The sequence below is a fragment of the Emys orbicularis genome, chromosome 9, assembly GCF_028017835.1.
Source record: "Emys orbicularis isolate rEmyOrb1 chromosome 9, rEmyOrb1.hap1, whole genome shotgun sequence".
Lineage (NCBI taxonomy): Eukaryota > Metazoa > Chordata > Testudines > Emydidae > Emys > Emys orbicularis.
In genome coordinates this window covers 104,941,090-104,969,074 of record NC_088691.1, presented here as the reverse complement: position 1 = coordinate 104,969,074, position 27,985 = coordinate 104,941,090, and positions in this window count along the sequence as shown.

Below are 27,985 nucleotides of genomic sequence, written 5' to 3'. Positions count from 1 at the left end.
GGTGTTGGGGGGTAGGTCATGACCACCTGAGCCTTCCTGAATTGCTCCGCGCGAGGCGGGGGTCCCTTCCTACATGGAAGATGGGCAATCCTGATATGGAAAAGATAAAGAAGCATTGTTCAGAGGTAGGTACAGGAACCCCCATAATAGGCTGCTGGAATAATACAGAGGGGAAGTTTCTTCCTATGCCTTGTCAGTTGGTGGTTGGTTTGTGTCCTAAAGCAGGAGAGCTTATATCTTTTTCCGTCTGTCAGCATACCCATGGAGTGTAACTGGAGGTTTTCATTATCCACATCAACATCCCTACTCTCATTTGGAACCATGCTAAGCTCTTTGTCTACTGTTACATACCATAGATCTATAGGTAGATACAGATTTGAGATGTGGAGATGGACATATATTGTAATTCAATAGCTTCTATGTGTCATATACTCTATACTGGTCAATGTGTCATATGCCCTATACTGGTCACACCTAAAAGGGAGTATCCTTTAACTCAATGAGTCCTCCACTAGAAACAGGGAAGGGCAGATTTAATATTCCAAGGAAAAACAAGAGAAAGAGCCTCCCCCATGTTGCCCACTTTCCAGACCTTCTTTATACATCATAAAAAAACAAAAAAGGCACAAACCCATTTTTTCCTATTTGCTGCTTATCTTTGATGTTTTAAGACCTCTTTCTAACCATGTTTGTCTCAGAGGAGGATTTTGTTTTCATAGAAATCTTTACTTAGGAACTATAAAAATAGTTCAGAAAAAATGTTTATTGCATGTTAAAACAGCAAAGAGGTCTTTCTAAAAATCATTTATATAGGTGCTTACTGTGTTTATTCTGCCTTTGGCCCATAAATTCATTTGTAAGCAAATGACTTGTCAAAGCACAGCAGATTTCTGATCTCTGGGAGTTGTCCCTAGTTGTGAGCGGAGTAATTACTTTGGGTAAATCATTTCATCTCTGATGGAGGAGAGTCTGTTATAGTCAGGGGAGGTTGTCTTCCCATCTGGGTATAGTTAATGGGTACTCCTGGTTAATACTAGCTGGTTTCGGCATTGCTTTCAGTTTTACTTGACATGAATGAGACAGTCAGAATAATTCTTATCTTAGTAGAAATAATGTGCCTCTATCTGTGTTACATAAAAGGTCTGACAGTCACTCATTTAACTACTCTCATGCAAAGTGCCAATTGTTGATGGAAAAAAATCTTTAAGGGCATCTTGTTATGTCCCATCAATTTGGAATCATTCCCTACCATATGACTTCCAGGGCTGGATTCAGTCTTCGTTTAACTGTCCAAAGGGAAGGGAACTGTCCAGTACTTCCTTAGGGAAACTATTCTACAGTCTAATGAATCTCGCTGCCGGGGTGTTTTTCATTACGTTCAGCCTGAATTTTCTTTTTCTTAATTTCATTCCATTGCTCCCAGCCTAACTCCTCCCGTTGTGTGGTGCACTGACTTCAGATAGCTGCAAACTCACACCAGCAGCCACCCCATCCCCAAAGTAGTTTTCAACTAGCTAAGCCATGTGAGTGGCATTTTCAAATTCCTTAAATAACTTTGGAGCAGAAGTCCCGTTAAAAGTCAATCATGCTATACATTACTATACCCTACTGACAGTCACTGGGACCTGTGCTCATAAGCCACTTAGGGTCTGTCTACACTGCAATTAGACACTTGCGACTGGCCAGCGCCAGCTGACTCGGGCTTGCAGGGCTCGGGCTGTGGGGCTGTTTAATTGCAGTGTAGACGTTTGAGTTCGGGCTGGAGCCCGAGCTCTGGGACTCCCAACTCGCAGGGAAGATCCCAGGCTCCAGTCTGAGCCCGAACATCTACACCACAATTCAACAGCCCCTTGGCCTGAGCCCAAGTCAGCTGGCACGGGCCAGCCGCGGGGTTTTCATTGCCGTGTGGACATACCCTTCGAGGCTTTGGAATATCCCACCCTAGCTCTTTTAATCCTTCCCCATAAATGCCTCCAGCCCCCTGATCATTTCTGTGGCTCTTCTCTAAACTCCATCAGTGTCTTTCAGGCAAAGGTAGCACTCAGAGTGTGCTCACAGCAGCCACACATGGCCTGCCCCAAAGCCCAATGAAAGGAGTGGAAAGAATCCCATTGACTTACTGGGCTATGGCTCAGGCCAGTGGAGAGGGAATGTAGTATTCAGTGTGTGTGAGCCAGGAGGAGTAAACTGAGGGGGTGATCTCGCGACCACAAACCACTGTGTAAGGGAGAGTGGGGGAGCACACACAATGCCTGCTTCTCCTCTCGCTTCGATCAGTTTTACACCATGTAACCCCACTGACTTCACTGGAGTTGCACCTGATTTACACTCCTGTATTACCACCCCGATTTCAGAGATGGGAACCTGAGGCACCGAGGATACATCTACACTGCAATTAAACACCCGTGGCTGGCCCGTGTCAGCTGACTCAGGCTCACGGGGCTCAGGGTGCGGGATTGGAACACCGCAGTGTAGATCTTCAGGCTTGGGCTGGAGCCGGGGCTCTGGGACCCCATCAGGAGGGAGGATCCAAGAGCCCCAGCTCTCGCTCGAGTCTGAATGTCCACACTGCAATTAAACAGCCCTGCAGCCTGAGTCAGCCAACCCGGGCCCGCCGTGGGTGCTTAAATGCAGTGTAGACAAACCCTGAGAGATGAAGTGACATGGCCACGGTCACACAGGAAGTCAGTAGCAGAGTAAGGAACTGACCCCCGGTCTGCAGAGTGACAGCTGCCTCTCCAGACTGGGATTCAGGAGATCTAGGTTCAGTTTCCAGCGATGGTACAATGATGTTTCCCTGTCTCACTGGGGTGTTGAGAAGAGAAATTCAGTAATGCGTGCAAGGGGCTTAGGTATTATGGTGATGGGCTATGTATATGATTGAACCTGTTTAGCTGTTATTTATTGTAACTCGTGTAACTTTAGTATGAACAATTCACGAAACAACAAAAAGGACATCATTGTGGAACAGTGCATGTACTAACCAAACCAACTTTGCCAGCAATAAAAGGGAGGAGAAACCATCCTTGTCGGAGTCTGGTTTTGAACGGTATTTCTTTATGGTCAGATGCTGGAATCACTGATGCAATGTGCTGACAGCACATAGCAAAAAGCAATCACTGGCTCGGCTGACCTTTCCTATACCATCAAATATAGGGAGGAAGGATAGCTCAGTGGTTTGAGCATTGGCCTGCTAAACCCAGGATTGTCAGTTCAATCCTTAAGGGGGGCATTTAGGGATCTGGGGCAAAAATCTGTCTGGGGATTGGTCCCCCTTTGAGCAGGGGGTTGGACTAGATGATCTCCTGAGGTCCCTTCCAACCCAGATATTCTATGATTCTATAAGCCTTAGAGGACAAAACACTTGCTGCCAACTGAATGGACTCAAGGACTTAAAATAAAAAAGATACCATTGATTCCCTTGCACAAGATGTGTTGATGGCCAAGGTTTTAGTGGGTCAAGGCTCTACTCAGTGGATAAAAATAGATGGGCAAATGCAACTGCACGTCTACTTACAATCAGAACTTCAGAACTTCTCATTTGCAGACTCAGTCATCTACTGATTTGGTTGGTTGGTTCTGCCAACTGCATACAAATGCTGCACATAATAAAATGGGTACCTCTGGCCACTTTTTTTTTTAAATGTGGTCCTATACAATCAAACTTTCATTTCCCCCCCATCCTCCATTTTCACTGTGTGCACATGCTCTCTATGTGCACGCACAGCTGGGCTGCGTATCTTGAACCAGAGAGATATTTACAAGTCTCCCTCCTGTTATACTTTTCCAGAAGTAGACATTTAACACATTCGAAGTAGAGCTGAACAGAGACACTGGAGCAGAACATTTCTGAACTTGGACAGTGTTTGAAAGCCAAACCTGGCTCAGAAGAAATTTATGAAAGGCCCCTATCTTTCCAATGGGTCAAACCAAACCCCCCGCACTTTGGGGTGGGGGCGGGGGGTGAACTCTGCAGCTGGAGTCCCTCTGGCCTGAGCCCATCTCGGGAATCATTCATCAAAAAGGGGAGTGGATTCAAAACGCAGGGCCTGATTTGAAGCCTTGTGGAAATCAGTGGGAGTCTGTGTGCTAACTTCAATGGGCTTTTGGAAACGGTCCATAATGAGAAACATTCCAGTCCCCTAGATCCATTCCACCCTCTCCGGTGGGACATGGCACCTCTCGCTCCCAGGTCCCTGGTGCAATCACACACATGCGGGGGGGCGGGGGGGGAGTTGGCTATTTGGGTGCGTATCACACTCTCCCGCCCTGCTCCGTTACACTGCTGTGACTGCCAGTGTAAAACCAGCACGACAGAGGAGATTTAGGACCCCGGATGGCCAAACCATCTCATAGGCTGCAGCCATTAAATAGGTTCACGGGAGTTCCCTGCTTGCTGATAAATGGCTCATCTGGGTGCTGTTGCTGTGCCTTTGCCTGAGTCCCTTTCCCGTGGCAGAAGATCAATTAATTTCACAAGGAGAGCTGGAAAGCAATGAAACCACCTTTGCCCAATTCCCCATCTGGATACCTGCACCCACCTACGCTAGAGATGGTGACACATTAATTGCTCGGAGAACACAACAACACAAGGCAATTAACACTTTTTATGTGCTTTATGGCTGCGGTGGAGGCTGTTTTCAGGGGAAATTATAACTTGTAGCCTCATGACTAGCATGAAACAAACTGCTGTCATCGCTGCATATATATTTTTCAGGTCTGGATAACAGCCTGTTCCTGTGCTGTCTCTAAAAGGGAATCTGGCTGTCTGACGGGGAGGCCCTGGTTTGGATGGAGGGGAATATTACAGGATCAGACGTGATCTACTTCCTAGCAAAACTAAGGATTTAAAGCAAACCAGAAAACTTTCAACGATTTACCAGTTCAAAGTAGGAGCGGTGCATCGCATGGTTAAGGCACTGGACTGGAACTCAGGAGACATGGGTCCACTTCATGGCTCTGCCACAGAATCCCTGCATGACCTTGGGCAAGTCAGTTAATTTCTCTGGGCCTCAGTTCCCCATCTTTAAAGTGAGGGAATCCACACTCCCTTTCTCCCTACTTGTCTGTTTAGATTGCAAGGTCTTTGGGGCATGGCCCATGCCTTGCCACGTGCACAGTGTTAGAGATGGGCCATGGGCAGTCAGGCCTAGTGGACAAGGTGAGAGCTGGGCAGCTGATCCAAACTAAGGGCTAGAGCCAGAACTGGAGCCAGAGCTAGGCTGAGGAAGCTGGAGCCAGGAGCAGGATGAGATAGCAGGAGCTAGGCAGGCCCGGGACTAGGAGCAAGGCTGGAGCAAGACAGGAACAAGGAGAGGCGTAGCAGGTATAGGGAGAATCACAGCCATAGAGGGCAAATGTGTTGAGCAGCAAGAAAGCTGCTGGTGCTGGAATTAAAAGACAGCCAGCTGCCCTTCCCGACCAATCAGTGGGGCAGTCAATCAGGTAGCCTGCTGCCGGCCAGCTGTGCTTGCTGGGTTGCCGGAGACTGACTCTGCTGCAGGCCCTGATCCCTGGCACCCGGGGAGGTCCTGATCCTGGCCTCTAGGCACCAGTGCAATGCAAATCACAAATAAAGCCGCCTATTGGGAAGGACAATGCTCCTGAGAGTGAAACAGTCTCAGCTATCCAATCCAGAGATCAAAACTCCACAAGCCATTACATTTTATAAAGGTCTATAAACAGGGATCTTAAGACAGAGCTCCGGGCCATATCTTGGATTAGTTTTAGGCGAAACACCTCATTGGCAATGCTGCAAAACTGCAGGCATGACATGGCCCCATGTAATTAATCCCATAGTAAATAACTGATTCTATGAATCAACCTTTCCTCCTTCCCATCATACAACCCCCGGCCGATTGCTATTTGCTTCCTTCCCCTCCTTCTTTGTCCTTATATTATCCATTTACAGCCCAGTATCATAGCACAAAATGGGGAGTAGTGTTTGTGTGAATACAAGCACTGCTCTCACCTTGACCCAGGTACATCGTGGTGCCAACGGGCAGAGAGCACAGGGGGTGCCGATAGGTTTACAGGGATCCCCTGGGTTAGATATATGCATAACAATTCACCAAAGGGCGGCATGTGAGGTTTCTGCTGAGAGCCAGTAACCCGCTGCTCATCACAATCATTGTGAAATGTACGTACAGATAATACTTAAGGAATTATGTGTCTGTACTGAAACTAAGGCAGGTAACCAGGAGGTTCGTGTCTTGGACAGGTTCCTCTGAAGCAGGAGGTAACAGACTCTCCTCTGTCTAGTTGTGTGTGTTTTGGGCATTGTGCATCTTGCAATGGATGCCTGTTTGCATACTGAGAGGAAGTGTACAGGGAGAAATAAACAGCATGATGGGATCCCGTTTACGAGTAAAAACAGTGGATGGCTGGTGTATATCTGGGGTGCAGAGATGCACTGGGATCTGTCACCGAGGAGGCAATCTGACAGTGTGACTTGTCTCGTGAATGGAAGATCACAGCCAAGCCTGGCTGTAAAATGCTGGAAGGACTTTGGGTGAGCATTGCTCTCTTACACAGGAAAGTCTCCAGTTAAGTAAGTCTAGGAGCTAGTATGTGTGGTAGGATTTTATTTTATAGCTAACCTTTCGCTTCCAATACTCCTACTTGCTGCCATTTGAACCTCGGCGCCTCGTTAACGGAGCGTATATTTGATTTCACTGTACACCTCTCTAAGGGCTGTGTATTAAGCTGAGGGGGAACTGGGAAGTTGGACTGTACAGCTTCTCTGGAAGCAGGGAATCTGTGAATTCTGCAAGTGTCCAGTAGCACAGGGGCTGGGCACTCCAGGGAGAGGCTCGCAGGGCTCAGGAGTTGGTATGTGCCTGTCGCTAACTGCAGAGAGACAGCAGGGTCTGCGTAGCCCGAGAGGGCAGGGCTTGTGTAGCCCGTGGCCAGCGAAGTCAGGGACCTGATCCCCGGCAGGCCCGGACAAGGCTCCCTCACGCTCAGGGCAGGTGATAACGATGTCCCTCACAACGCTGGGTACCCCGGGAAGTGTCACACTTGCTTTGCGGAGTCAGAAGCTCTTGTTATTCTATGCCTTTGGGCTTCATCTAACTCGAGTAATAATAATGACTGAGGGAGAGGAGACTTGGTCTAAGGTTGACACAGGACTTGGAACATCTGGGTTCTATCCCCAGCTCTGCGTAAACTTCGCCAGGCTGTGCCTCAACTTTCCCAGCTGTCAAATGGGCAGACGGATACCTACAGACCCGGCCTGACCTATTGCTGTGGGGCTGAACTCCAGGGTGTTTGTAAAGCATTCACGGCCTTGGATGGAAGATGCTTTGCAGGCCACTTTATTTGGATTGTGTGTGTGGAGCAGCTGTCTTTGTGTTACTGCAGATGTAGGACTACTCCTTGCTTAGCATCCTCACTCTGTGAAAATTCACTGCAGATTCCAAATGGCAAAACTTGTGTAATTATAACAAGGTTCAAAAGTCTAGAACTCCTGTGGTTCCAGGGAATGATTCAATTCTAGAAGCTGTGGGGTTCGAAGCGTTAAATTCTAAAATAAAAGCTGTTCCGTGACAGGCATGCTAGATGAAGGTTTTTATGCTTGTGTCATCTTTAACTTAATGGGGCAATGCTTTTATTTGCACATCCTACTAGGAGTCTGCAGTTCTCTAAGCAAAACATGATTTAGAAGGGAAAGCCTGTGAGCTTCCTAAGCAAAGCAGTTAGCATACAAATAGGAATCTATTTAATATATCCCAGTACCAGGAAGACACGGTGACTGGGGGGAGGGGATGGTCTCTTTTACAGTTTGCCATTTCTATTTTTCTTTTTTAAATAAAAAATACTGCTTCAGGCTTGCCAAGATTTACAAGGCTCACTTGAAAAGGTTTTAGTTCAACCACAAAAAATCATCTTTGAAAGCTAAAATTGAATCATTTCCAATCTGAGAATCCCCTGCAGGACATTAAGAAACAATGGGCAGGTCACTTGCTTAAGATAAATCTTTCACTCTCTGTGGCAGCAGAGTTGCATTTGTTTTCCTATCAGGAATCGTGGCCTTTTGGAGGGCCATATCGATTTCAGACAGATTTGAGAGAGAATAATGGCTGACTAAATATACCAGTGAGGGCAGAACCCAAGGACACAGTCCCCTTAAGGGAAGGGAAGCAATTGGGTTCGAGTGAGTTCAGCCTTAGGCGGGGGGACAAAATTCATCCTAGTTCAGAAAGCCAATATAGGGCACCAGGGCTCAGAGATATACAGGCGCCATTGAGTGGGCAGTGTTTGAGGATCTGGACCTAAAGTCTTGCAGTAAGATTGCAGGGGGAAGTCAGGATAGCGGGCGGCTGCTTTGTACAGATCCATTAGCCCGGTATTCCCATGCAGAAGTGGTAGGGCAGAAGCCCGTAAGTGGCGGTAGAGGTTGAAGGGTGGGGGGCTGAGTTGCATCCTGAAGCCTGACTGGGGAATGACTCACTATCCCACCCTCTGCCCAGCCTGGGCCCTGCGCCCTGGGGCTCTTCCCTCAGAGAGTTGCATCAAAGGAGCATTTTCCTGGAGACAGACTCATGGTTCCATGGCTGTGAGAAGCTCTGAAGTTAACCATACAGGAGCTTGGGGGATTGCAACCTTCTTATCGCTTCTTCTTTTACCAATAGATTTTCTTGCCCGGAGTTTTTAAGTGAAGAGAAACAACAAAAGAAAATACAACATTTCTCCCAGACACACAGTAAGTAGGGCAACCTAAGTAACCTCAGGGGTATTTCGGGAAGGAGAGGAAGAAGAAATTTAACAAGCACCAAGCCTGGAAGGATGCACTGAATCCTGATTTGTAAACAGCTGTTAGTTCTTTATCAGAAATGAAGGAAACTGATCGGGGGTTTTGCACAGGGTTTAACCATGCAGCCCACAGTCATCCTTGTCTGAAATGCAGAGGCATTGGCCACATACACCAGAAGACCCAGTATTGTTAGAATATGTTTTGGCAATGCTAGCAGTACTGGTGCCGAGTTTGTGTACCAGACACTGACTTGCGGGCAAGCATCTGCTTTTGACAGAACCTGACTATTGCTCACAGCATAACTTTTGCTGACTTTGATTCAGGCCTCAGGCCTTGCACCAGGCCCATGCTTCAGGATCTTTCTTTCTACTACAACAGGTAGTATATATATTGTGTTGATGTGGCCCACATAACACATAGAGAGCTGCATACGCAGCCCACAATGGTAAATAGGTTGAGAACCACTGGAATAGAGTGATGCAAAATCTCCAGACCTCCTGCATGCATTAACCTGGGAAACGGGATTTGTTCTGGCTCTAGTTACGAGACAAATGAGGCCGAACAAACCTGCTGGTGTGTGTGACCCTTGAGCTAACACAGAGGCTGGCGATGGGGAGGTGGATCTCAAATGCTGGGAGCTGGTCAAAATGTTCTCATCAAAATATTTTTCCAGGCAATAATGGCTTTTTAAAAAAACAGAAATGTTCATGGAAGATTTTATGTTTCTGTGAACAATTATTAGTGTGTATTATTGGTTTCCAAAATCTGAAATATTATCAGTTTTCATTTTTTTGATGCAAACCTGAAAAAAATTGAAGGAAATTTTCAGCAAAAGTGTTTTTTTTTTCTTTTTCACCTAAATTATTTTGCAGAGGACGAAACATCATTTCTCGACCAGTTCTACCCCTCCCTCTGTCATGGCCATGAGTTGAAAGCATGTTTTCTAATCCTTTAATCATTCTCAGAGGTCTTCTTTGAACCCTCTTCAATTTGTCAACATCCTTCTTGAATTGTGGGCACCAGGACTGGACACAGGATTCCAGCAGCGGTCGCATCAGAGCCAAATATAGAGATAAAATAAGCTCTTTTCACAGTGCGTTAATTGTCTGGAGTGGAAGGCTGCATGGCCCGGGCAGTCTAACCCACCCTCCAGGGAGTTTGTAATTGGACCTCGCTGATCTTCTCGCTACTGAGAATCGAACAGCTAGAACATTTTTCAAACTTTTCGAAAATATCAGCAAAAATCTTCTGGCCAAAGGTTTGTGCTGTTTCCCTTCCAGCATGTGGAGTGAGGGGAAATGTTTGACAGTTCAACATTTCATTAAAAATTTCCTGCAAAGGTTTTAAAATCTTCTTGCAAAAACTTGTCTGCCTTTCTTGCCCGGCTTCATTAATACAATCGAAGTGTTGTTAGGAGGCGGAGATTGGAAATGGTGCTTCTCAGCTTAGGGGGAAAGAGACATGCTCCGGGGTATGAAGGTGTTAATACCGGAGGTCTCAGGACATCTGGAATCGATGCTGTCAGTGCCAGTGTGGGGTTATCTAGTACAGGGAAAGCACTGGCCTCTCCTGTTACTACACAGGCCCCTCTGCTCCTGGCACCTGCCTGCGCCACCACAAAGAGAATGCAGGTTCCTACCCATGCCACTCAGCTTGTGGTGTCCTGTGACGCAGGGGATATGGGAATGGAGTCACCACCCCATACACAACCCCATTCAGCCCTCCATTTCCCTCCTTCCGGCTTTCCCCCAGGAGAAGCCAATCCAAACCCTGCCTGCTAACTAGCTGTAGAATATTCCTCGGGGTTGTTTTTCTGTGAGACAAAGCAAAGCAACCAAGATTTAGGGAGGCGATCTCTGCGGCTCAGGGGAAACATTCCGAAGATTAAATCAATGCTCTTCCCTCAGCTGAGCTTAGCACACAGCTAGTGCTACTTAACTCCCTGGCTGTCACACTCAGGTCTTTGCAGGCTGGCCACAGCCCATTCTGGCTTTCAGTTGGGTGCTTCTGGCCCTGTGGAAGAGCAAGCACCCTTGTCCAAGCCCCGATCCGCAGCACAGTGAATGGCAGGAAATTCTCAGAGGGTGGGTAATTCTGCAGTAGGTGGCACCAGAAATGTGTCAGGGAGTCAGAAGGAATTGGGAAGATGGACAATGACAAAGCCCCAAGCCTGGCAGAAGCATAACCCAGACCTAGATGTGCAAGGCAGGGCAGGAGCGGTGACTCGTGGTTTAGTGCAAGGAACAGGCGTAGGAAAGGACACCCTTGCACATTCTGTGTGTGTGCCTTGCACTTTTGCTGGTATGGGAGCCTGGAATGATTAAGGCAGGACTGTGCATGCCTGGCTCTTGCATGGTGCCAGGAGTGGAGGGCAGGTCCAAGGAATTTATCCCCTGTGCAAGAGCCAGACACAGCTGAAATCCTTCCTCCCTACTGTGCTGCGAGCACAAACCACACCACAGGGAGCAAGGCGGAGGCTGTGTCATGGTCCCGCATCCCCTCTACCGGCTAGCAGAGCCGGCCAGGATCAGCGACGGGAGCATGCTCCAGCACTCTAAGGGATGGTGCGCTCGGCTCCCAGAAACTCCAATAGGAACTGTTCCTCCGGGGGCACTTGGAGAGCGCGTGTGCTTTGTGTGTGAGTAGTAAATTCATAGATTCATAGATTCTAGGACTGGAAGGGACCTCGAGAGATCATCGAGTCCAGTCCCCTGCCCGCATGGCAGGACCAAATACTGTCTAGACCATCCCTGATAGACATTTATCTAACCTACTCTTAAATATCTCCAGAGATGGAGATTCCACAACCTCCCTAGGCAATTTATTCCAGTGTTTAACCACCCTGACAGTTAGGAACTTTTTCCTAATGTCCAACCTAGACCTCCCTTGCTGCAGTTTAAGCCCATTGCTTCTTGTTCTATCCTTAGAGGCTAAGGTGAACAAGTTTTCTCCCTCCTCCTTATAACACCCTTTTAGATACCTGAAAACTGCTATCATGTCCCCTCTCAGTCTTCTCTTTTCCAAACTAAACAAACCCAATTCTTTCAGCCTTCCTTCATAGGTCATGTTCTCAAGACCTTTAATCATTCTTGTTGCTCTTCTCTGGACCCTTTCCAATTTCTCCACATCTTTCTTGAAATGCGGTGCCCAGAACTGGACACAATACTCCAGCTGAGGCCTAACCAGAGCAGAGTAGAGCGGAAGAATGACTTCTCGTGTCTTGCTCACAACACACCTGTTAATACATCCCAGAATCATGTTTGCTTTTTTTGCAACAGCATCACACTGTTGACTCATATTTAGCTTGTGGTCCACTATAACCCCTAGATCCCTTTCTGCCGTACTCCTTCCTAGACAGTCTCTTCCCATTCTGTATGTGTGAAACTGATTTTTTCTTCCTAAGTGGAGCACTTTGCATTTGTCTTTGTTAAACTTCATCCTGTTTAACTCAGACCATTTCTCCAATTTGTCCAGATCATTTTGAATTATGACCCTGTCCTCCAAAGCAGTTGCAATCCCTCCCAGTTTGGTATCATCCGCAAACTTAATAAGCGTACTTTCTATGCCAATATCTAAGTCATTAATGAAGATATTGAACAGAGCCGGTCCCAAAACAGACCCCTGCGGAAACCCACTCGTTATGCCTTTCCAGCAGGATTGGGAACCATTAATAACAACTCTCTGAGTACGGTTATCCAGCCAGTTATGCACCCACCTTATAGTAGCCCCATCTAAATTGTATTTGCCTAGTTTATCGATAAGAATATCATGCGAGACCGTATCAAATGCCTTACTAAAGTCTAGGTATACCACATCCACAGCTTCTCCCTTATCCACAAGACTCGTTATCCTATCGAAGAAAGCTATCAGATTGGTTTGACATGATTTGTTCTTTACAAATCCATGCTGGCTGTTCCGTATCACCTTACCACCTTCCAAGTGTTTGCAGATGATTTCCTTAATTACTTGCTCCATTATCTTCCCTGGCACAGAAGTTAAACTAACTGGTCTGTAGTTTCCTGGGTTGTTTTTATTTCCCTTTTTATAGATGGGCACTATATTTGCCCTTTTCCAGTCTTCTGGAATCTCTCCCGTCTCCCATGATTTTCCAAAGATAATAGCTAGAGGCTCAGATACCTCCTCTATTAGCTCCTTGAGTATTCTAGGATGCATTTCATCAGGCCCTGGTGACTTGCAGGCATCTAACTTTTCTAAGTGATTTTTAACTTGTTCTTTTTTAATTTTATCTGCTAAACCTACCCCCTTCCCATTAGCATTCACTAGGTTAGGCATTCCTTCAGACTTCTCGGTGAAGACCGAAACAAAGAAGTCATTAAGCATCTCTGCCATTTCCAAGTTTCTGGTTACTGTTTCTCCCTCTTCACTAAGCAGTGGGCCTACCCTGTCTTTGGTCTTCCTCTTGCTTCTAATGTATTGATAAAAAGTCTTCTTGTTTCCCTTTATTCCCGTAGCTAGTTTGAGCTCATTTTGTGCCTTTGCCTTTCTAATCTTGCCCCTGCATTCCTGTGTTGTTTGCCTGTATTCATCCTTTGTAATCTGTCCTAGTTTCCATTTTTTATATGAGTCCTTTTTATTTTTTAGATCATGCAAGATCTCATGGTTAAGCCAAGGTGGTCTTTTGCCACATTTTCTATCTTTCCTAACCAGCGGAATAGCTTGCCTTTGGGCCCTTAATAGTGTCCCTTTGAAAAACTGCCAACTCTCCTCAGTTGTTTTTCCCCTCAGTCTTGATTCCCATGGGACCTTACCTATCAGCTCTCTGAGCTTACCAAAATCCGCCTTCCTGAAATCCATTGTCTCTATTTTGCTGTTCTCCCTTCTACCCTTCCTTAGAATTGCAAACTCTATGATTTCATGATCACTTTCACCCAAGCTGCCTTCTACTTTCAAATTCTCAACGAGTTCCTCCCTATTTGTTAAAATCAAGTCTAGAACAGCTTCCCCCCTAGTAGCTTTTTCAACCTTCTGAAATAAAAAGTTGTCTGCAATGCAGTCCAAGAATTTGTTGGATAGTCTGTGCCCCGCTGTGTTATTTTCCCAACATATATCTGGATAGTTGAAGTCCCCCATCACCACCAAATCTTGGGCTTTGGATGATTTTGTTAGTTGTTTAAAAAAAGCCTCATCCACCTCTTCCACCTGGTTAGGTGGCCTGTAGTAGACTCCTAGCATGACATCACCCTTGTTTTTTACCCCTTTTAGCCTAACCCAGAGACTCTCAACACTTCCAGCTCCTATGTCCATCTCTACCTCAGTCCAAGTGTGTACATTTTTAATATATAAGGCAACACCTCCTCCCTTTTTTCCCTATCCTTCCTGAGCAAGCTGTATCCATCCACACCAACATTCCAATCATGTGTATTATCCCACCAAGTTTCAGTGATGCCAACAATGTCATAGTTGTATTTATTTATTAGCACTTCCAGTTCTTCCTGCTTATTACCCATACTTCTCGCATTTGTATATAGGCATCTAAGATACTGGTTTGATCTTTCCTCCCAGTTTTGTCCTGACCCTCCTTTCTCTCTGCCAATATAGCCCACACTCCCTCTCGTTTCCGACCCATCTCCCAGGTCTCCATGTTCCCCACTTACCTGCGGGCTTTGCTCACCTGTCCCCGTAGAACCTAGTTTAAAGCCCTCCTCACTAGGTTAGCCAGTCTGTGTCCAAATAGGGTCTTTCCCCTCCTTGAAAGGTGAACGCCAAAGCCCTCCTGACGACACTATCTTCGCAGCCAGGCATTCACCTCCATGATGCATCTGTCTCTGCCCGGGCCCCTACCTTTGACAGGAAGAATCGAAGAGAAACCACCTGCGCTCCAAACTCCTTCACCCGTACTCCCAGAGCCCTGTAGTCACTCTTGATCCGCTCAGTGTCAATGAGAATCAACGGCACTTGGCACATAGAAAATAGCCATTAGCACTTACGCAATAGTTATAGAGCATGTCTAGGAAGCCTGTCTCTGGAAGATCTCAAAGCATTTTACAACCCATCCCCTGTGAAGTGGATAAGTGTTCTATTACACATATATAGACCCCATTTTACAGGTGGGCAAACTGAGGCAAAAAGGACTCAACCGAGGTCATGCAACAAATGAGTGTCAAACTTGGATAGCAAATGCTGGGGAGCTGCTCCTCAGTCCCCTCCTCCAACCACCAGGCCACACTGCCTCTCTGCCTCCATTGGCATCACCAGAGTCCAAGGAGGGACAGGGAGATGGGGGGAGGAACAGTTGGAGCAGATTGGGAAGCAGAGCCACAAACTTCTGTGCTGTAACTGATCCTGCCCGTCTGCCATCTCTGCCCCCACCCCCTGCCATGCCCCACACAGGTATGCTCCAGTAATGCCACCCCCTCCCCGCCAGTCCCTGGCAGACTTCAGTAACACTCCCTGGGCTCCAGGCCCAGTCCTCAGTCACTACACCCAGCCAAGGAACCATGTCTAGTTTGTCAACCTGGACTCTGAGCTGTTGAACGGGAGTTCACTGATTGAGGCATCTGCAACGGGAGCTGAGCTGTTAGCACCAGTCCCCAGCAGGGCTTAATTTATGCCATGGCTTGCCAGGGCTGAGCCCCGGCACCTCTGGGCTTGGCGGTTCAGAGCCCCGGCACCGCTGGGCCTGGCGGTTCATAGCCCCGGCACCTCTGGCCTTGCTGCATCACTTACGAAAGTTAAAAAAAAATTGCTTGAGCCGGGCACCTCTTTCATACCTTTTAAGCACTGGTCCCCAGTCCCACCGCCTAGCCTCTCCTGGCCCTTCTGGGTTCAGAAGGAGTGGGGAATGCGCTGGTAATTGCAGCTCTCAAGTAGTGAAGATAAGATCTCAGCTTTGGAGTCAGCGCCCCATGCCAGCAGTCTGCACGGATCACCAGCACGCCCTCATTTAAAAAAGGTTTAATAAAACTTTTCATATTTGAGATGTTAGGCTCTCTCGGTGCTGGCACTCGCTAGGTCTCGGCTGTGGAAGTTGAGGGAGTACGTTTAATCTGTCACCTATGCATCATTTCCCCCCTCGCTGTGTGCAAACAGACTTGGAAGAGATTTGCAAGTTTGAAAACAGTGCACATTGTAGGATACCTATGTCAGGAATCGCTTCTTCAAATGACTTCAAACTTTCTCCATAAACTCTACCGGGGCTCGGACCTGCCCTGCCATGTTTCAAACCAACCTGACTTTTTGTTTTGTTTTTTTGTGTTGATTTTGGAGGTGCTGCAAAATTCAGCTTTAAGGAGAAACTGCTGCCATCCTAACTATGGAGGGGGAAAGTGCCAATCCCCAATCACAGGACAAAACAAAGCCCAGTTCTGAATATCACTATACTCTGGAAAATGTTCAGATACTGCCCCGGGGGCTTGTCTCGGTTTATATTTTTAGTAAGAAAACCTGTGGTGTAAGTAACGGATGAATCTTTGTTCTGTGGACTTCTCCTTTAAATCGCTAAGGAGCTGCAGGCATCGGCCATGTTGTGTTCATAGGAGAATGCAGCAAGTTGTAGAGGAGATAAGCACACTGTGCTCTCTCACTCATCCTTTTGTTCTGTCTTGGTTTTGTTGTTTCTCTTGATCTAAAATAAAAGGACAACATGCTCTTTGCGTACAGGAAAAAAAACCCTAATGATAGAACCCAGATCCAAGGCAAGAATTTCCTTAAAAGTTTGGGAAATTAGTTAGTTGTGCTCATGGTTTGGTTGTTCGTTTTTTTCTGTTTGTTTGTTTATGATTACAACAGCTGTGGTAATTTTTCATGTATGTTTCCCTCCCCTCTCCCCCCACAGACTAGCCTTTATAGAAGATGTCTGTACTCCACTATGGCTCGTTACCTCTATTTCACAAGAGTAAGGGAGTTCTAGAACACAGTCCTTGTCAAAAGAAAAGAAAAAGAATGAAAGGGTCATTTAAATAAACAAGGACGCATTGGTTTTTTAAATGACGGCTGCTTGTTTTCTGAGCCAGGGTCATGCACAGAACCTGCATGTTATGCAAAAATTATAAATGCATGTTGGGTTGGCAGGCCCGATAGCAGTCCCCGGGGCAAACAAACCAAAACACGTCGAGCAGGAGGTAGCAGACTAGGGGCCCAATTCAAGCCTTCCTAGTAGTCAATCTCAATGAGAATGTTAAAGGTTGACAGAGAAAAGGGTGCCCCAGTGGCTCGGGCATTAGCCTGGGAGCTGGGTTAATTTCTCTGCTCCACCTCAGCCTTCTGGTGTGACCTTGGGCAAGCTCCTTAGCCCCTCTTTGCCTCAGTTTCCCCTCTGTGCAATGGGGATAATAGCATTGCCCTGCTTCCCAGGGATGAGGTGAGCATAAATTTGTTGCAGGTTGTGAGGTGCTCAGTAACTACAGAAAGGGGGGGTGGGGCATAGAAGTACCTGGACAAAAACAATTGCAAAACTCACATGGAAAACAATGTAATCAGCAAGTCTCAACATTTATATGAACAATGAGATCATCTGTAGACAGGATAAAATAAATTCTAGGACCCTCAGGGGAACCCACCACTGAGCAACTCTCCTTGGGAAGAAATTTCCCTGTGTACATAATGGTCCATTATAGAGTATCTTGGACCTTCCTCTGAAGCATCGAGCCCTGGCCACTGTCAGAGCCAGAAGACCGGACTAGATGCACCATTGGCCTGAGCCGTAGGACAAGTCTTACGTTCCCTTGTCATCTTGGAACCTTCCGCAGGAATGATCCAAACTTATTTGTAGGCTGACTACCAAGCAGCTTCTCAGAGAATCACGGACGTTAGAGACGGAGACGCCCTGTTCTCATCGAGTCTTCCTAGAGGCCAGTGCAGGAACCGACACTGTTCCATGCTTACAGGAGGATTCTAAGATCAAGGAGAACCTCTGTGCTCCATTTTGCTGCAGGGAAGGGACCACAAAGACAGCTACTTGTCCTCGGCCCAGCTGCACTGCCGTCAGAGCGCTCCAAACATGGCATGTGGTACAGTATCTTCTAGGCAATTCGCTCTAGCGCTTTGCTGTTCCGTACAGCCCCTCAGTCATCCAGCAAGCAGCTGAACTCAAGAGAGGCTTAGTATCAGCACAGAAAAATGTGGCTGTCTGGAAACAACCATTTGGACTGCTTTTATTCTGTGGATAAACTACAGATCTCTGCTCAGGAATAAGTAGATAAAATGTCCTGAAGAGAGAAGAAATGCCTTGGTCTTAAGAGGCAGATTGGTCTAGTGGATTAGGCATTGGTCTGGGACGGAGCAGACTCAGATCACTTTATCTCTCTGCCTATGATGCCCCTCCCACCTTTCATCTGCCTTGTCTAGTCAGGGCAAGGACAACCCTTCACTAGGTGTTTGTACACTGCCTAGCACAATGTGGGCCTGACCTAAGTCAAGGCCTCTAGGCCCTCACATACTAGAACTAATACTGATGCGTGTGTCAAAACGTAACCATTGTCACATTGGCTGGATCAATCCTCCGGGCCGGATTCCAGTCTCCTGCTAGTTTTACGCAGGGGTAATGCCATTGATTTCAGTGGAATGACTCCTAATTTATGCCAGGGTATGTGAGCTCTGAATCGAGCCCATTGCCTTTAATAGATCGACACCTGATTGACATCGTCATCACGAAGAGGGCCGTGAAGAGCAGAGGGTGGCTGCACACAGCAGTTCTTGCACTTTAATGGGAGCCCAGGACTGTAGGATCAAGGCCAAGGATTGTGCCATTTGTCAGATGATGTTTGCATGGACTCCTTACCCTGATGCCTCCCCTAGAAGGACTTTATTTCCGATCAATACAATCTGCAGTCACTTTCTATTGTATGCATCTGACACGAAAAGCATATGCCTTGCCGGCTGGAGTGAAATATTTCGTTAAAACAATGCAGAGGAAGGATCCCTTTCCTCGGCACGGTCGCTGAGAGAGGGCCTGTTGTGGGCATAATCCTTGCAGTGCTAAATACTAAATAGACGGAGCTTCTTAAGTCTCAGTATCACGCAGGTTTTCCAGACTTCAAATCATTCTTCTAGCTCTTTTCTGAACCTTTCCCAGTTTTTCCACCTCTCTTTTGAAGTGTAGACACCAGAACTGGACACCGTATTCCAGTAATGGTCCCACTAATGCCATATACAGAGGTACTGCCACCTCTCTACTCCTACATGATATTCCCCTGCTTGTACATCCAAGGACTGCCTTCGCCCTCTTAGCTCCAGCATCCCCCTGGGAGATCATGTTCAGTTGGGTGTTTACCCTGAGCCCTCAGTCCTTTCCAGTGTCTCTGCATTCCAGGATATCGTCTCCCATCTTGTGAGTGGGACCTACATTCTTTCTTCCTAGATGTGCATTTGGCGACATGAAAATGCATGTTGTTCAAATGAGCCCACCTCACCAAGTGATCCAGGTTGCTCTGTGTGACTGACCTGTCCCCATCATTATTATTATTAAACTGCTCATCTTGGACATAGACAACTGACACATCCGTGAGCATCCCTGGTCGTCTGCTTCTGTTTGGATGCTGGGTCATAGGTAATCTGGTCTAGTGGTCGGAGCAGGAGCCTAGTGATTGGAGCCAGAGGTCAGACCTGGAGTCAGAGGCCGAATGCCAGAACCAAGGGTCGAGACAGAGTCAGAGCCAGGAATTGGCGCTAAGGGCCAGAACCGGAGTCCGGAAAGGCAGGAGCAGGGCTGGTTCCGAGGCAGGTGCAGGCTGGGACAGGACTGGAACAAGGCCGGGTGCAGGGCAGGGCGTAGGCTGGAGCAGGGCTTGGAGTGAAGCAAGCACAGGGTGGCAGAGAATCTACAGGTGTGTGCGCTGAGCAGCCAGCAAGCTACTGCTGCTGCTGGGCTGAAGACCGGCCTGCTGGCTTCCTCAGCCCGTCAGGCAGGGCATCCCAGCAAACAGCCCAACGGAGCTGGGAGGCTGCCAGGAGACTGAGCAGATGCAGCGGCAGGGCCAAACTCCTGACAGTTTCCAACTCGCCCCATCCAAACCCGGAGTGTCCGAAACAAGCTAGTTTGTCCATGTGGGAGGGATGGTCTTATCCAAGCCTTCACTTTCCTTCTTATTTTCCTTTTTTGATATGAACCTCTTCTCTACTCGATGCTCCAGTGAGCAGCCACGCCAAGTGCTCTGTAAACAGCCCAAGTGCATCTAGGAGCCGCTTTAATTTACCAACCCTCCTTTTCAGTCGGGCGGTCGCTTTTCAATATCCCGCTGAGCGGCGGCGCGTTCGTTCTAGCAGTGAATTCCTCATTTTCCTCTGGCTCCACGTTCTGGTGTGGCTGACACCATATCTTCCCTGGGCACTCAGGGCCAAGTTACACCTGCCATGCACAGAATAAAATGGAACATGAAGTTTTCAGGCAGAAAAAAGCTTGCGATAGAATATTTGCTGCTGACTTTGCTCCAGGCCTTCCTGTCTCGCTCAGGATCAGCCCCGGAAGTGAGATCCAACCTAAATCTAAACACCCTTTGGAGTTGTCCAATTCCCAAACCTGGATCCAAATTTTGAAAACAGGCTCCTATCATTATAATTGAGCTAACCCAAAACCTCACACCAGGACCTGTCCTTGGATTTGGGGGTATGAAGTGTTGGTATGTGTTGTGAAGAGTTAATGGGAGAAACTGGGATTTTCCTCAATACCATCAGTGGATGCTCCCCATACAGGTACAAGTTAAACACAACAGGCCAAATTCATCCCAAGGGTAACTCCACTGATTTCCATGGAGTCACACCACAGATTAATATGATCCAGGAAATTAATTAGCATTTACTGATCACGAAGCACCAAACAAGCTGTCGATTAATGTAAAACAACATGCTGATTGACATTGGTCTCACACTGATGTAAATCAAGAGGATTTCCATTGAAAACCAGGCTCCAGGGTCTCTGCCCCACAGTTTAAAATCCAGAGCAGATCAGCCCACTCAGACGCCAAATACACTAGGTGACAGGATCAACTGGAGGTGGTAAAAAAAACTTAGTGCCGTTTCTGAACTGCTTCATGGAACAAAACTGTTGGAAGGAGCACAGACAGTTGTTTGACAAATGGAAAGTGAGAGGCAGTGTCCAGTATAAAGGAAGACATGGAAGAGGCTGCCAGGCCATGACTGAGAGAAGAATTAAAGGGGACAGTTTGGGACATGTGCTGAAGATGATAAAGACTCAAGATGGTAACGTTCAGATGTGTGATTTCAGGCTTAACGCAGGAGCTGCTCAAGTCCAGATGGTTTCGCCTTTCTCTGAGGCCCTTAAAGCCCACTGAAGTCAGTGGGAACCTTTCAAAACTATTTGAATTGCGGTAGCACCTAGGAGTCTTAGTCATGGCCAGGACCCCACTGTGCTAGGTTCTGTACAAACACAGAACAAAAAGAGGATCCTTGCTCCACGGAGCTCAGTCTAAATAGAAGACAAATGACAGCAGGTGGATGCAGACAGACGGATGGGGAGTCCAAGTAGACAATATTGGTCAGTATAATAGGCTGTGGTCTTGACCTTGGTGGGCTTTGGATCTGACCCCAAATGCCTGAGCAGCTAGTTCAGACCAGAGAAGTGGTAATTTACTGTCTAAAGCCATCAGGAAAAGTTTCTTTCTTGGAAAAAAAAGTTGAAAAAGTGACTAGGAACTGAAGTGGAAGAAGTTAATCGGGTGTAGAAAGAAAGTATATTAACATTTGTATTTGAGAGACAGGTGAGTCTCACCTGTACATTTTCCTTTACATCAAGAGATTAGAGCAAATAATGAAAAATGGGAAAAAACCCTGTTATCACGAGGCAATAGATGATGCACCTTACTCTCTACATCAGAAACACCAACCACTGGGGCTTGATATTGGCACATCCCAAAGAGGAAACTGAAATGTGCTTTTTACACAATCAAAATGTCGACATTGTCAATTTTTTGTTTGTTTTTGAAAAAAATAAACTAAACAAACCCAGCAACCAAACCCCTCACTTTTCTTCATTTACCCTCCAATTTTTTATTGAAAACATTATCTAAATGGTTATTTACAATTTTTGTTCACTAAAAGCTGGTGTTTCATTAAACAAACAAATTCAATAATCATTTCAATCACATTTTGATAAAAATTTCAGATAAAATACAGCTAAAAATCGTGGGTTAAGGAACAACTAAAACTAGCTCCATTGAGAACACTTTGAAATAAAGACAATTTCAAATTTCACATTTTTTCCTTGGAAATAGCTTTTCATTTTTCGACCACCAGTTAGTTCTATATGATGGGCAGGTTATAAATGCCTAAATGGAATCAACACGCAGGTGCCATCTAGAGGGCACTTTATGCATTACAGGTACACTCGATTGACAGACTTTGTTTGAATGGGAATTTTTTACCAGTTATACCAATAAGTTATACATGTATAATAATGCCAATAAAAAACACCAGGTGTAAACTCTTATTCCAGTATAACAGATTTTTTTCCAGCTTAGTTTAAATCCATTTCCAAGCAACATAGCCCATATAACTATGTAATTGGTTTAAATTCACATCTTAGGTTATACTGGAAAAAACCTTTCCTGTATACACAAGGTCTAAAACAGAATTGCTCAAGTGTAAATAAGTGGAGAATGTGGCCCAGCAGAGACAACAGGAACTCTCCAATAAACAGCCCTACAGCACCAATGAGTTCTTGCTGGAGATTCCCATTAAAATTGGAAGATAAATCCACTAAAGAAAGCTCCCTTAACTGGAACATGGGCAAATTTGTCACTGCATCCTTAACAAAGTCTCAGGGCCACAAATGGAGGCGAGGCCTTACAAAGCCATCCAGGCAAAATGAATCAATATTCAATTTCGCAAAGATAATGCATCAGAAACCCCCCCACACACACACACACATTTATCAGAAACTTAGACAAATACACTGATTACAGATCTGAAGCCAAACATTAGATGCCACAACCAGCTGCTCCGGCAGCTGTTGGATTTAACACAACTGCAGGTGGACAATGGATCACAGGCAGCTAGCCACACTACAATGTGATGTCAGCTGCTTCTAGAGCCCAGGGAGAAAACCCTCCCTCTGCTTCTGGGGATGTGCCAGCCCCATTTGACTGCAGAACCTGTGCAAGACTGGGGAGTCTACACAATGTTATCCACCCCCCTCTGCACACCTCTGCGTTTCATTGGGGCTTCATTGTCTTCAGTGGAGAGGGGTCTTTGCTACCTGGGACCAGCTCGAACGTCACCGCAGTGGATACATTGCAGTGTTCAGTGTCTGTCCCCTAACCCCCATCGCAGAGTCTCCAAAAGTTCCTTACATGCAGCCTATTGCCTTGGGTTAAGCATGCAGACCAGGTTTGTTCCCAGGTACCTTCAGTCCCAGCACATCTCCAACCCTGACATTACCATGTCACACTGACAGCTGAATACCGACTGCCCCTGCAGACCTGGCATGAAGCACAATCAGTCCCACTGGGAACTTGCTGTCCCATTATTTTAATTCACCGAGGAAGGCAGAACCAGCTACTAAAGTGCCGTCTCTTTAAAGGGACTCAGACAAGCTAAAAATCGTGGGTCAGATTCGCAAAGTTAGTTGAACCCATGTGCACATGCCTCACTTAAACCCACAAGTGCTACGTCTTGCATGCAAATCAGAGATATGGCCAGGTACGTCTAAGTGACCTTATGCCCAAGCAAATGCATTGATTTGAACTGGCACATCTCAGTATGTTTTTTAATGTCCATCTTGTATAAAATGTCATTATCCACGTCCTTTACCATTAAGCATCTTTGATTGCTAAACCTGAAAGATTTTTTTTAATTGTTCACATTTCACTCCATTCAGATAAGGAATCGTGACTGATGTGGTTTAATCTATTTGATCCTAAAGTGCACTAGTTAGAGTATTGTTCTGTTTGGATTTTAAACAGTGCAGATTAAAGTATTCAGAACTTCGAACATACTATTTGCTTTGGTTGGGTCTTTTATTTTAATGTCAGGGTTTTTCAAAATAAATTCTTTTATTAACATAGAAGCCCAGGTACCAATGTGATAGGTGCATGGTAGATTAACACACAATTAAGTTCCTTTAACCCTCCATTTTAAAAAGAAAAGAAGATATATTTTTGTTGTAATCTATCTGGCAGCGTCTCTGGAGAGATAGTGCCAGTCATGTATCTAGTCAATTTAGTACCCGCCTCTGCACCTCTGCCAGTTTGTGAGATTTAACTAACAAACAAACAAATCAGCTCTCTCTTTGGTTGCTGCTTGAAAGACCCAAACAGATAGGAGAAACTGACTAGAGTGAAACTGATTATGCAGCTAGTGCTGTCAAATGATAAAAGAAAAATAAACTGGAAAAAACAGAGCAAAATAATGGTTTCTCTAATCTGTCTCAGGGACAGCAAGCTTTAGGTTTTACTTGTAACAATAGCAGGTGAAACAAACTTTAGAAGGGAAGTGTGATTTCAAGTTCTCAGTGCCCCTTTAAATTGAAAGAAGAACACACAATTTTATTTTGCTCTGCACCAACACAAATACGTTAGGAAACGGTAGGCAAAGGATCAAGAACACAAAGAAACCTGGGAACGCTGATTGATGAGGGACAAATCAAGGGAGCTGTTCAGAGGACACACGTGTTTGCACTTTGTTTTGGGGTAGCTGTCAGGGGATTATTTTTGTATGTGCTCGGCTAGTGGCTCCATTAACAAGCACCATCAAATGCAAAATAGCTCCTTCCCCTCAGCACTACCCCAGCAGTAAAATCCACTCTCTCATCTGTCCAAAATGCCTTTCTTCTGCACCATCATCTACAGAAGCCAGTCACATAAAAAAAAAAAGAGGTCAGAGACAGAGGAATGAGAGAGAGGCTGGGAGAGAATGAAATTGAAGCTTCCCCTAGAGCTAGTTAATCAAATGAATTAGGATTTCCAATTTATGAAGCCATTAGAGCAAAAGCAAGCCTTGGCACCCAGGCATAACTGGAGGTTACATAACAAATGTCATTTGTACAGCAAGAGGATTTCCCAAGACACTTTCCTATGAAAGACTCTGTTCCCGAGCTACAGCATTTTAGCTGCTAAAGGAATTCTTATGAATTACATCCTGTCCGTCCAATTTAAGGCTGCGCATCACATCAAAGGATGTGCTAGATTCAACCAGGGAGAAAGAAAAGGAAAATGCTGAGTTACAGTTAGCACAGTTACCTGCATCTGCCTCCCCTCGGCTCCGTACAGTGCCAGAGAGCGTGGGCTCTAGTGCTGGGCAGAGCTAGGACTCCTAGGGTTTATTCTCACTTCTGCAACTGACTTGCTAAAACCTCAGGCAAGTCTCTTAACTACCCTGCAATTGAGTTAATTAATGATTGTGCAGTGCTGTGAGATCCTCAGATGAAAGGTACTTCCTGTATGTGCAAAGTATTGTATAGGGCTTGTTACCCTGTACTTTATGATGGCCTGTCTTGCTAGAACAAAGTCTACAGTATCTACTGTCGTGGCGTGCTGGGTTACAACCTGCTGACCCCACACATGGGGAAATGTGGAATTAAGCTGCGTGAAAACCAAGAAAATAAATTGTCCACGTGTAACGGGGAATAATATTATCACAACACAGCTGGTGGATGTGTGCATCGCCGCCCTGCCCTGCCCTCGGTGTCATGGCACAGGTTCTATAGACTGCCCACAGCTACTGGGGAGTCTCCTGTGTCCCATGTGACAAGGATCTGTGCTTTCTTAGCAGGAGGATCTGAGTTTTATCCCCACCGCCGCTGTAAATGATTGCACATGGTGCAAAACTGTAGGGGATCAGCCCCTGTGTGTTTCCCTATCCTTATTGTTCCGTACTGTATTCTGCACGCCCACCTTTGCACTATGCAATGAAAGACTAATGTTGCATAGCTTAACAAATGTGTAACAAACCCGTTCAGAGCCCTTCACAATCCAGGCTAACTCTTATCAGATGGGCACCCACCCATAGGTCATGACCAGACTTTTCAATGGTCTTATGCAGTGATTTTTTTTTAAAATTGAACAGTATTTGTTTGGGAGACATTTGCTTTTCCAGCTGGCATCAAGGATTAAAAAGAAAATATTTATCTAGTAAGAAGAGGCGAAGCATTTTTCAATCAAAGGCTGCACTGCTGTGTTTTCATTTGGTGCTGGTTGAAGTCTTCAGTTGCTTTGGTGTGGTTTGGGAACTTCACTAAAAGGCACTAAAAGCCCGATCCTGTAGCAAGTGTTACCTGAGGATGGGGTAAGGATGCCAGGGTCAGACCCAGAATTCAGGGACTGAGAAGCTATAGACCAACCATTGCATCACCCAGTTTGTGGCAGCTGCATAGAACCATGGGAAAGACATATGCTCTTTTCCATCCCCACAACCGGAGCAGGATGGCTTTAGGTTCTGAGCAAATTCAGCCCATCCAGTTGTATAGGGCTTTCAGTAATTATCATCAGAGATTATTTCATCTTCTAATAGATTTTGCACCTAGAAGTGATTTGGAATATTTCGATGAAATATTTTTTCATCAGAAAATGCTGATCCATTGAAACCAAAACAGTTTGTAGAAAGGATCAGTTTTGATGAATTTCTCATTTTAAAATTGAAGAAAAAAAAGTTTTGAAATTTTCAAAACTTCACATTTTGACATTTTAGAAATGAAAAAGTTCCGGGGTTTGAGTCAAAATGACTTTTCATTTAGATATTTAAGTTAATTTAAGGTAAAATATGTAAAGACACTTTAAAAGGTCAAAATCTAAACACAATGTTTTAAAATTATTGAATGAAATGTTTCAATTAATTCAATCTGAATTTTTTTCCCCCCCAAGAGTTTTGGTTTATGAAAATTTTCTGTCCTGAAAAGGGATGGGAACAAATCTTGAAATCTCAGAAATTCTTGCGGGATTCCCACTTAGCTCTGCTTACACCAGGACATTTTCTCTGACCTGCAGTTGAAACTTTCCTGTGCACAGTTTCATCCCATTCCTCCTAGTTATGACCACTTGGAACACACCAAACAATTCTTCTCTGACCTTGATGTTTACACCCAGCTTGCAATATATCCAGTTTTGCTTTAACAAATTGACTCTCTCTTTTCTCTGTAGACCAGGAGGCTGGCTATTCCATACATCAGTTCTCCGAAGGAAGGACATGCTCCCTAAGGTCTAGCTCAGAATCATGTGGTCTCGCGATCACATGCACAAAAGACCGTAGAATGCCAAAATTGGGGATGGAAATGATCTGCGCGTGCAAACAGCATATATGTGAAAACTGGGTTGAGTGTCCTTTAAAATTTGGCCTTCCTAGTAATTGCAAACTATAGTGTATGAGTCCTGACAAAACTCAGCAATATCGTACATGTTCCAGAATGGAAAACAGCAGTGAGCAGAAAGCAAGCCCAAAGGAAGCTGCAGAAATCGAATTGGAGACCAGGGTGCAGTGGCAAAAAGTCAGGGAAGCACTCAGAGGAATGGCCAATCTTCACTCATTTTTCTGGAATAGAATTAAGTGATATTAAAACTGGGGTGTAGATACAATGATGTCACATTAAGGTACAAGTGTCCGAAAGTCTGCTGGGCAGTCTGGCTCCTTGGCTCAAGTCCTGGGCTCCCATGATGCTAGTTTGGAAGGTTGATTTATATGCAAATAGATGATCCAAGTCCTAATGAGTTGGTCCTACTTTTCTACCAGCCAGGCTCAGCCTCTGAGTGCTCATTGGAACATAAAGAATAATGATGATTCTTCAGAATGGACTCTTTCTTTTCGTTATCCTTAGAAACGTACCTCTCTTCTAACACTGGGTCTCCTCGGTTCTTGCAGAGGGCAACGTTACGAGCTTGAAAATGACATGAGGTGGGAAAGATAAAATTCTGTCCCTCTGGATCTGCTCTCTACAAAACTTTTGAACCTGTAAAGCAGTTTCCCTGAGCTCTTGTGGAGCGCGGAACAGGTAGTGATGGAAGAAGGGGGAATGAGTAAAAATGGCAGGTGCTAGTGGAAATCTCTTCAAGCAATGTTAAAGAAAAGAGTTTGGGGAGGTGTAACAGGTTTGTCTGCTCCTTTCAGGCCATGTGGCTTGGTGCCTGCCAGCCCTGCTGGATCATCAGACCCAGTTGGGAAGGGGTCAGGTGACCTTTATAAAGAGCTGGGAGAGCTCAGCTGGAAAGGAGCTGCAGGAGGGAGATGGGCTTCTGCAGTAGGCCCCGACTCAGGGGGATTGAAGGGAAAGGGGTGTCCTGCTTTCAGCACGAGAGAAGCCAGGGGAAATGCCTCTGGGAGCCAGAGCCC